The sequence below is a fragment of the Pipistrellus kuhlii genome, unplaced genomic scaffold (genome assembly GCF_014108245.1).
Source record: "Pipistrellus kuhlii isolate mPipKuh1 unplaced genomic scaffold, mPipKuh1.p scaffold_m20_p_3, whole genome shotgun sequence".
NCBI lineage: Eukaryota > Metazoa > Chordata > Mammalia > Chiroptera > Vespertilionidae > Pipistrellus > Pipistrellus kuhlii.
The window spans coordinates 78,863,890-78,875,417 of NW_023425529.1; the positions used below are offsets into that span (position 1 = coordinate 78,863,890).

The 11,528-nt window shown below is 42.7% G+C and overlaps 1 pseudogene; it reads left to right on the forward strand.

Annotated features, from left to right (window-relative positions):
- The first annotated feature begins 9,773 nt into the window (after positions 1-9,773).
- Positions 9,774-10,806, forward strand: LOC118729154 (annotated as a pseudogene).
- Positions 10,807-11,528: the final 722 nt, after the last annotated feature.

Sequence of the window (11,528 nt, forward strand, 5' to 3'; positions counted from 1 at the left end):
TCATTTAGGCCTCCAAAACATTGCAGAGATGCAAGAGGGCAAGAGCTTGAAGGATAATTTTCAAACTGATGAAGTTTTAGTGGGACCTGATAACATTGGGAGTTTTCCGAAACAAAGTTGTAGAAGAGTAATTATTAATTAAAAAACAGACATCAGAGGAAAGATACTTAGAAGATCTAAGAGGTAGATTTGAATGACTCTTTTACCTACTTTACTTTGAACGCTTGTTACTTGGAGCAATGCTGGAGGTCAAGCTCTAAACTCATATCACTGCTTGGGGCTTGATATATAAGGTTTGCACAAAGTCAGTAAAAATGATTGGGTTCATTAACATTTGCACCTAAAAATCTTTGGAAATCCTTGAACATTTAAAGAAATATGCATCCAAAAGGTTAGTCAACATAAGAAAAATTTGGAAAAGAATATATATCTAAAAATAAGGTTTTGGTTTATTATGTTATATCCATACTAGAGGCACGGTGCACAGATTTGTGCACAGGTGGGCTCCCTCAGCCTGGCCTGTGGGGATCAGGTGAAACTGCTCTCTGACATCCCCTGAAGGGTCCCGGATTGCAAGAGGGCAGTTTTCAGGTGAATTGGCCTCCCTGCCCTCTGGTCATCATTGCGCATCATAGCTACTGGTCAGACAGTCAAACAGTTGAATGGTCACTTAGGCTTTTATATATATGGTAGTCATTAGTACTACCCACAAAATGTTTCCAAGTTTCCTTCTAGACACATGGTAGGGTTACATTTCTTTGCCTGCTTTATGCTGAGGCCAAGTGACTGCCTTTAGCCAAGGAAATGTAAACACATGTTGCTTCCAGGCAGAAGCTTTAAAGATTAGTGTATCATTTTATTTTTTTAATATAGTTTTAAAAATTATGTTTTTTTAATTGATTTTTAGAGAAAGGAAGAGAGGGGGAGAAAGAAACATAGATGGACTGCCTCCTGCATACCTCCTACCCGGGATCAAGCCCACAACCTGGGCTTGTGCCCTGACTAGCAATCACATTGGGCAGTGTGTCATTTTGTATGGTTACTTTTCCTCGTGCCTGGGTCCTAGAGTGAGAATACTTGAAAAAGAGCCCTCCAGGAGCCCTAGCTGACCCACAATCCTATATACTAAAAGGGTAATATACAAATTGACTGAACAGCAGAATGACCAGTCACTATGATGAGCACCAAGTGTCAGGGGGCTCAACGCAAGAACCACAAGCCCGGTTGACGGCTGGTGAGCACAGTGGCCTACCTCTGTGGCAGCGCTAAGGATGTCTTACTTTGGCTTAGGCCCACTCCCCTAGGGCTTAAGTTGCAGTCGGACATCCCCTGAGGGCTCCTAGACTGCAAAAGGGTGGGCTGAAGGACCCATCCCCTCTACCCCCCCCCCACCAAATGCATGAATGTCATGCATTAGGCTTCTAGTAGACACATAGAGTGAGAAAGAAATAAAAAATTGTTGTTTAAAGTCACTGAGATTTTAGGAATGTTTGCTACTACAGCTTAACCCAGCTAATTTTGGCTGTTATAACATCAATAGAACATTAAATAGTCCATGAAAATCACAGAGTAGAAAAATTTTAAATAATGAGTAAATCTATAATAATAAAAGCATAATATGCTAATTAGACCAGATGACCTTCTGGATGAAGCAGGGGCTGCAAGGAAAGCCAAGGTCTTGGGTGCCAGAGGGAAGCCAGTGGTGGCAGCTGGAGGAAGGAAGGCCACTCTTGCACAGATTTCATGCATCGGGCCTCTAGTATGCAAATAACACACTAGGTAAAAATATGTTTTAACAAACTTTTATTCAGTCATTGCAAAATATACATGAAGTGGGGTTTCCTGGGATAGATTGGATCTTTGGAATTTTGAAGTTGGAAAATATTCCATTAAAATAGTGACTGTGGGTTGAGACTAAAAGTTGGCCTTTGGGTCTAACTGCCTTTATATAAAACAGCTGCTTATTCCTTTTCCTTGGAAAAAATATGACTCCCTCTTTCTGGGCTTGGGGAGGACACAGGTCTGCTCCTCCAAGAGATGGCCAACCTTAATGATCCCTGGTGTTGGGAGCAATCTCGCTTTGGCCACAGAGATGTCAGTCAGTGGCCAGGCAGGGACCAGTGCAAGTGAACCTAGGCCTTCAGATGCAACTCTAAGAAGAGCCTAGACCTAAGGGATGGAGGGCCTGTCTTGTGAAGGAGAGAGTGTGTCCTTCCTTGGCTCCCTGTGGGCCTCTGACGTCTGTCAACAAGTCAACAACAAAGGGTAGCTGACAGCAGCGGGGCCACATAGGGAGGATGCAGACTGAGAGAGAAGACAGGGAGGGCATTCAGCAAGGGTCATGATTTAAACATTATAATTCAGAACTCCCAAGGAGACTCTCAACGCGAGAAAGGGGGGCGCACTCACCCGCCCCCCATACACACACACACACACACACCCCTCTGGATGACTCAGCTCTCAAGGTGCCCTGAGATGTGCTGTCATGATGATGGGGCAGGAGAATGCTAATGTGTGACAGGCTCATCCTGTCTCACATTTGTGTTCTCACTGAGAACAAAAGAGGACGACTAGGAGGAAAGCTTTTCTCTGAGCACATAATCACTCCCAAGAGAAAACCATAACCTGGAAAGGCTGCAATTAAAGGTGCCAGGTTTAACCTTTGTTCACTGTCAGGATATCTGCCCTGAGCAGCACCCAAGCCCCAGTGCTCTGGCTGCAAGGCGGCTTTGTCAGCAGGCAAGGCGTGTGTGCTAATCACATCCAGCACCCACCTTCTCAGAGGGCCACGTTCCTCTGAAGGCAGCCTGTCAGGGTCCCCGGAATTAACCAGGAGCCAGTGCCTCTGTCTTCTATTACCTAATTAGCCCTTTTGGTACTGCCTGCCAAAGAACCTATTTTAAGAGTGACATAAATGCCATTTCTGGTGTATGTTTAAAACTGTGGCTATGGAGCAAAAATAATTGAAATACAAATTGGAGAAACTGTGTGAATAAAGTAATTATGTGAGTGGTGAAAATGGAGAATGTGCATGCGTGTGTATGTGTGTGTGTGTGTGTGTGTGTGTGTGTGTGAGAGAGAGAGAGAGAGAGAGAGAGAGAGAGAGAGAGAGAGAGAGAGAGAGAGAAATGTCCATTTGAAAGAGCATCAACAGTAGCTCTCTATGGGTTTGGGAGTGAAAATCCACATTTTAGTGCTTCTATTTCCATCTTTTTTTTTTTTTAACATCTATTCTGTGAGCAATAGGGGAGGGACATACTTCACTGCTAAGTGCTCAAATGAGGAATTATGGAGAAACACTACCCACTTAACTTACTTCAGCTCTGTGAAAGATTGTAGGGTTTGGGTTATTTCTGACCACTTCCAAGTGTCTGTGGAAGTGGAAATAAAACCATTAAGTAGAATGGGCATTTATGCATTGGTCATTTGGGTTGTGCCAGAAAGTCTAGACAACCCCATCCCCAAGATGTGAGGTACGGTACATTGATAAGACCCTCAGCACTCTTGAAACAGAAAGGCAAACCTGCTGGGAGACCTTGGAGCAGATGGGCCCTAACTAATCCGTAGTTCTCCATGAAAGCACCTGAAGCAAAGTGAGAGTGCAATGATCTGTCTTTCCCACAGATGCCAGGCCTCACTCAACCCAGGGAGAGGCAGCCTGAGCCAAAAGAAGAGTTCAAGACCTCAGCTAGAACTAGGTGCCACCAAACCCTACCTGGTAACCTGAGGACAGTAATTTAATCTCTCTGCATCTCAGTTCCTTCATCCAGGGAGCAGGCACAATCACTTTAGCAGCTGGAATCGCTAATCTTTATTCAGGACTGCCTGTGGGCCAGGCACCAGAAGAAACACTTGATTCATTTACTCTTCTTGGCAACCCTACAAGGCAGGAAGTGTTAGTATATTTCACTGACTCTAAGATGTTCATTTTTTCTTTTACATTTTAACATTCTCTGTTAACAGAATGCTTTATATAGTAGCTAGAAGTGTGGTGCATGAAATTCGTGCAGCAGGGAAGGGAGTGTCCCTCAGCCCAGCCTGCACCATCTCCAATCTGGGACCCCCTCAAGGACTGCTGGCTTCCAACCGCTCACCTGCCTGCCTGCCTGATTGCCCCTAACTGCTTCTTCTGCCTGCCAACCTGATCATTCCTTAACCATTCCCCTGCCAGCCTGATTGATGCCTAACTGCTCCCCTGCTGACCTGGTCACCCCTAACTGCTCTCCCCTATAAGCCTGGTCACCCCTAACTGTCCTCCCCTGCAGGCCTGGTTACCCCCAACTGCCCTCCTCTGCTGGCCCACCCTAACTGCCCTCCCTTGCTGCCCTGGTCTCCCCTAACTGTTCTCCCCTGCTGGCTTGGTTCTCCCAACTTCCCTCCCCTGCAGGCCTGATCCCCCTAAATGCCCTCCCCTGCAAGCATGGTCCCCCTGAACTGTCCTATCCTGCAGGCCTGGGTCCCCCCAACTGTCCTCCCCTATAGGTCTGGTCCCTCTCGACTGCCCTTCTCTGCAGGCCTGTTCCCCTCCAATTCTCCTCCCCTGCAGGCTTGGTCCCCCAACTGCCCTCCCCTTTTAGGCCTGGGTCCCCCCCTCAACTGTCCTCCCCTGCAGGCCTGGTCCCTCCTAACTGCCCTCCCTGCTGGCCTGCTTGCCCCCAACTGCCCTCCCCTGATGGCCATCTTGTGGCAGCCATCTTGTGTCCACATGGGGGCAGCCATTTTGTGTGATGGTCAATTTGCACATTATTCTTTTATTAGATAGTATAGGAAAGCATATAAGTAATGGCTCAATTTATACTTTTGATGTTTTCTTAGTAAATTGGTAATGTGTTAGATTCAATGAGGAAACCGAGGCCCTACTAGGTTAAATAGCTCACTTACAACCACATAGCTAGAACTTGTTAGAATTAGGATTTGAATTCATGCTGTTTCCATAGTTGACTTTTTTATAGGAGTGATATCTCCTGGTCCTCCACTAACTAGCTGAGTGCCCTTTCAAAAGTTCTTAATCTCTCGGTGTCCATTTGTTCATTTATCAAACGTGATAATAATAGTAGTAACTGCTTCATAGGATTATAATGGAGACTTAAATACTTGTTAAATCCTTAATATAGAATCTGATATGTGGTTAGTGTTCAATAAATTGAACTATTATTAGCTTTAATTATTATTAAAAAAAACAAAACAAACAAACAAAAAAAACTACCATCCCTTGTTAGGAAAAAGGATATAATTAGTAAAAGAAGAATATGTTCATCAGCATGTCCCTAAAATCATCATGGCCCAGGATAGATGTGTATACTATATTTGGGAAATACTTTTTTGTTCTGTCTTTCTAAATTGAGAGATCAGCCCAGCCAGTGTGGCTCAGTGGTTGAGCATAGACCTATGAGCCAGAAGGACATGGTTTGATTCCTGGTGAGGGCACATGCCTAGGTTGCCAGCTCAATCCCCAGTAGGAGGTGTGCAGGAGGCAACCAATCAATAATTCTCTCTCATCATTGATATTTATATCTCTCCTTCTCCTTTCCTTTCTGAGATCAATAAAAATATATTTAAAACTGAGAGATCAGATAAAAGTGAAATGGAAGAATGAGCTAAGAAGGAGTGGTCATTGGAGGTGAGAGAGAATGGATAAGGTAAGGGGGAGGTGGAGCAGTGGATTTACTAAAGAGGTGGGCCTGGATCTGTGCTTGTGCTGCGGATGAGCACTGCCCATTGAAGGAGCTACACAAAACAGTGGCTGACCTTCTGAGTGTTTTCAGTCTGCTGATCACAATTTGGTAAGTCACAGAATTGATCTGGTTGGTCACAACAAGCATCTTTAAAAATGCTGGAGAAATGAAGGGAGGTGAACACAAGGCACATATCAGAGGGTATCATCCTATATAATACAATAAAATAATGATATGCAAATTAACCATCACTCCAACACACAAAATGGCCACCCCCATGTGGTCAAAGATGGATGCCCCATGTTAACACAGATGGCCACCACAAGATGGCCAGCAAGGGACGGCAGTTGTGGGCTATTAGGCCAGCAGGGGGGGGGCAGTTGGGAGGGACCAGGCCTGCAGGGAAGGGCAGTTGGGAAGGGACCAAGCTTGCAGGGGAGGGCAGTTAAGGGTGACTAGGCCCCAGCAGGGGAGTGGTAAGGGGGTGATCAGGTTGGCAGGCAGAAGCAGTTAGGGGCAATCAGGTAGGCAGGCAAGCATTTGGAAACCAGCAGTCCTGAATTGTGAGAGGGATGTTTGACTGTCCTTGAGGGGTCCCAGATTGGAAAAGGTGCAGGCTGGGCTGAGGGACACACACCCCCCTCCCCATGAACAAATTTTGTGCACCAGGCCTCTCAGATGTAATAACAATGAACACTGTTTTATGAAACTTGGGGTTTACTTAAGAATGAATTAGATGCGTGTAATGGGTTCTTCTGTAAAATATATTTATCTCTATGGGGTTTCAGTTCAAAAGTTTAATAAGGGGAAAATGAAAATAAGAAACACATTCTATCTCATCTCATTGGTGCAAAGTTTAGGACAACCTAAACTTCTAGTAATGAGTGCCAAATAGACCTACCAATAATGTTCCATTCTATGGTAAAATTTCCCTTCCTCTTCAAGACTGAAGAATAACCAGCTTAAGTTTGGGAAGAATAATGGAAAGTTCAGCACTTTCTTTGTTGAGATAAGTCATGCGTAATATAGTAGAAAAAGTTAGAAAATAGAAATAATAAAATAAAAAGCCTGACATCAAGAGATGAACCTTGTTAATATGTTTTAGTACTTATATGTAATTTTTATGTGTTTAAGTATATAATTATGTACATATAAGTACATATACACACATAAAATGTATCTTTCTCCCAAATGGTATACTATAGGTGCTTTTAAATAATTTTGCTTTTTATTAACACTAAAAAATGAATATTTTATATGTCAACATATTACAGTGTTTTCATAGATTGATCATAATTTATTTAGCCAAATCCTAATTTTGGACATTTACATTTTTATAGGTTTTTACCATTTATGAATAATATATGAGATATCCCTAGTTAGGTATACAACTTTTAAGCATTTGACCAATTTCTCCTTTCCATAATGAAGAAAAGTCTATTGCTTTTTCCCTCCTGATATAAATTGAAAATATTCATTGCCAAAGAAAAATCAAACAATATATTGAGGAAAAAATTAGAAGCCACCTGAAATCCACCTTTCTGACAGAACAACTATTAACATTTCAGTGACCATCTTTTCATGTAACTCTTTACACATTAGGTACACATAGGTATAATTTTACGTACATACATACATGCCCATACACATATATATACATAATACCCACACATACATCTACACCACATGTGTCAAACACAAGGCCCGCGGGCCAAATCCGTCCCGCCAGGCCTTGCAATGTGGCCCGCACCGTGCTGTCATCACTGCCCTCTGCTGCGTTTCCATCACAATGACAGTTTATGACTGTTAAGTAAACCATTCGGCCCGCGATTTAGGCTGGATTTTAGATTTTGGTCCCTTCTCTGATTGAGTTCGGCACCCCTAATCTACACTAATAAAAGAGAAAGATGCAAATTGACCATACCTCTGCTATGCCAATCAGCCAATCAGAATGAGTATGCAAATTTACCTGAAAAGATGGCAATTAATTTATATACACAGGCACTGAGCAGCAGAGGGTGAGGAGGCGCCAAGCATCCTGGGTCCCTGGGACCGGTGTCAAGCAGCCTTCTGGGACCGCAGGCCCAGGAAGCAAGAGCAGCCCCGCCCACAATCCTCAGGACCATCGCTGGCTCTGGGATGCAAGGGCGGGCCTGTCCCTGCCCACAGCCTCCCTGAGAAGCACGCCCACAGCCTCCTGGACCAGTTGCAGGCACTGAGAGGCAAGCCCACGGCCTCCAGGGCCAATTGCAGGCCCAGAATAAAATACTGACAGCAAGTCCTTTCATTATAATTGGGGTATTAGAGGTCCACAGAATGATCATTTCCTTTTCTATGAAACACATAACTCTGACACACTATTTACAATTAAATAAGTTCCATATACTTTGACATTTTACAGCCCTGGAAAGTTACATATAATGATCAGCAAAATGAGAAGATGAAAAGAATTTTTAGGGTTTTAAAGATGTAACCAATTCAAAAAGTGATGATTTTATTGTCCTATAGGACATTAGCCAGATTGTATCTAATTTAGTAGTTTTACTTCAGGCTTTCATCTTTGACAATATCCTTTGAACAGCATTATCATCCTGCCAGTCCCTTCACTGAGTTAAACAGAACTTTTGCATCTGCTATTATGTATTTGAATACGAATTATATATTTAACACATGCAAAATTTTGTTTTGACACTATAAAACATAAGATCATTTGATTCTTCCCTGGAATACAGAAAAGCATAAACTTGAATCATTGGTGTAGCTTAGGCTAATTTTCCAAATACTGTTAATGAAATTCATGTAGGGATCTTCTCAGAGCCAAGAATTCTTTCCTTCAGGCCTGTATATTCAGCATTTTCAAGGAGGAGGCCTATTATTCTTTGTTTTGTTTGTTTTGTTTTTTAATATTCACCAGAGGATATTTTTTCACTGCTATTTAGAGAGAGTGGTCAGGAGGGAGAGGAGGAGGGGGAGGGTGAGGAAAGGTGGAGTTGGAGAGGGAGCGGGCCTCTGCATGTGAGCTGCAGAGGAAACACCTTTTCTGACTGCTCATTGGCTAAGCTCCCTGTAAGCTGCCACTCAGTGTTCTTGGTAACCTGCCTAATAAGAATCCAAGAAGGTGATCTAGAGTTTTTCCACCTCACTCCTGGAGGAAAAAACAAAGGTCCACTGCTGGATGGGCTAAGAAATGTCCTATCCTGCTCTAGCTGGTTTGGTCAGTGGATAGAGCCTCTGCCTGCAGACCGCAGGGTTCGGGTTTGATTCTGATCAAGGGCATGTATCTAGGTTACAGGCTGCTCCCTGGCCCGGGCCCAGGTTAGGGCTCAAGCAGGAGGCAACCAATAGAAGTGTCCCTCTCACATTGATGCTTCTCTCTGTCTTCCCCTATGTTTTCCCCTCTCTCTAAAAATCAATGGAAAAATACCCTCAGGTGAAGGAAAGAAAGAAAGAAAGAGAGAAAGAAAGAAAGAAAGAAAGAAAGAAAGAAAGAAAGAAAGAAAGAAAGAAAGAAAGAAAGAAAGAAGGAAGGAAAGAAAGAAAGAAGGAAGAAGAAGGAAAGAAGGAAGAAGGAAGGAAAGGAAGGAAGGAAGGAAGGAAGGAAGGAAGGAAGGAAGGAAGGAAGGAAGGAAGGAAGGAAGAAGAAAGAAAGAAGAAAGAAAAAGGGAGGGGGAAGGGAGGGAAGGAGGAAGGAAGGAAGAAATGTCATATCCTATGAAAGACACATCTTGAAAATGTCTAAAGGAAGTTGTAATTTTTTCATGGTGAAGGAACTGGAGTTTGTGTTGATGAAAACACCTTGGCAGCTGATGTGGCCAGCAGCAGCAACAATAGTGGGGTGATGGGAGTGGTGTCTTTCCCTGATCAGCCAGAATGCCTTTTGCAGAGGGAAGCCTACTGACGGCTTAGGCCCACAGGGAGTGGCCTAAGCCGTCAGTAGGACATCCCTTGAGGCTCCTGGACTGTGAGAGGAGGAAGGGTGGGCTGAGGTACCTCCCCCCACACACACCAAGTGCCCGAATTTCATGCTCCGGGCCTCTAATACACATGTAATACACAAGGCTGAAGAGAACATTTTAAAAGGGATTGATGATGGGCAGTTCCCCACCTGCTCTGGTCACGTCTTTCAGTTGCTCAATGAGGCTTCCGGGGTCATGGTGCCAGCCTGACTGAGAAGAGGCAACTCCCAGGAAACGAATGAAGAACCACTTTCTCTTGTTCAAATACAGAGGCTTAGTCTGCAAAAGGAAGAAAAGCAAAAGATGAAAATGGCTAACTTTGTGACCTGCCCTGCCACACTGCCGCCAACTGCAGTGCCATCCTGCGCCTGATCAAGGAGCTGGCTAAGTATGAAGATATAGAAGAACAAGTAATAACAACTGAAAAAGATCTGCTGGAGGATGGTTTTGGAGAGCATCTTTTCTACCACTGCCTGGTGGCAAAAGTATCCAAGGAGCACATCACTCCGGAAGGACCCAGCATTGTTGGTTTCACCTATGACCCATGGAATGGAAAACTCTTGTATCTTGAGGACTTCTTCATAATGAGTGCTTTTAGAGGCTTTGAGATAGGATCAGAAATTCTGAAGAATCTACAGAGGTTGTGAAGAAATGTCACTGCAGCAGCATGTACTTCCTGGTAGCAGAATGGAATAAACCATCTATCAACTTCTACAAAAAATGAGGTGCCTCTGATCTGTCCAGCAAGGAGGGATGGAGGCGCTTCAAGATCAACAAGGCGTACTTGCTAAAAATGGCAGTGGAGGAGTGAGGGGTGCTGGTGTAGAGTACACCTCCCCCCCCCCCCTTTTTAGAGCAAATTCTCAATTTACCTTCTTTCTATCATGTTTGTAGTGAAGTAAGAGAATGAGCACCCATTCCAAAGCTTTATTACCAGTGGCGTTGTTTGCATGTTTGAAATGTGGTACTTTAAGATGGCAATGCAGTTTGGAGCCAGATTATCCTTGAAGATCTTTTGATAACATAACATGGTGTGTAATCTTAATGTATATGAAAAAACTTCATTCTTGTGAATCATTTAAATGTGTACAATGTACACACTGGTACTTAGAGTTCTGTTTTGATTCTTTTTTTAAAAAATAACTTACCCTTTGATTTAAAAAAATAAAATAAAAGGGATTGATGATATGTAATTCTCTGTATCTTAACAATATATAATAGAAATTCCTTCAGGTCAAGTAGTATAGATCATTAATTTTTAATTATTGCATAATATTCTACTGTAAGAATTATCATAATTCACTTAGCTGTTCTTTTATTAATGGACTCTTGATTTGCTGCCAGCTTTTTTGCTTTTTATTAAAATAATGCTGTAATAATCATTCTTGAATATATGTACTTTTGTATTAGAGCCTTTATTTTTATAGTATAGAATCCCAGGAGTGAGGTTGCTGGGTTGAATTGTATATGCATTTAAATTTTTAATAGAGTTCATGAATTGCCCTTTCACATTTCCACCAGTGATGTACGAGAGTGCTCTTACCCTGCTTCCCATCTCTGCTAATAATAGGTGCTATTACACTTATTTTTTTTTTTTGTCACTCTGATGGGTATGTATCATCATGGCAATTTTAATTTAGATTTCCCTATCTATTGGGGGAAAGGGGAACATTTTATCAAACTTACTCTTCTGTCGATTGCCTATTCATATACCCAACTCATTTTGCTATTGAGTTGATTGTCTTCATCTTATAAATTGTGAATGAGATTTTTGTATAGTATAGATGGTAATTTTTGCTATCATTTGAATTTAAAATACTTTTCCTAATCTGTTTGTCTAGTGACTTTGTATAACTTGCACTTCAAAAATACTTTAAAATTCTATGTGTATGTATGA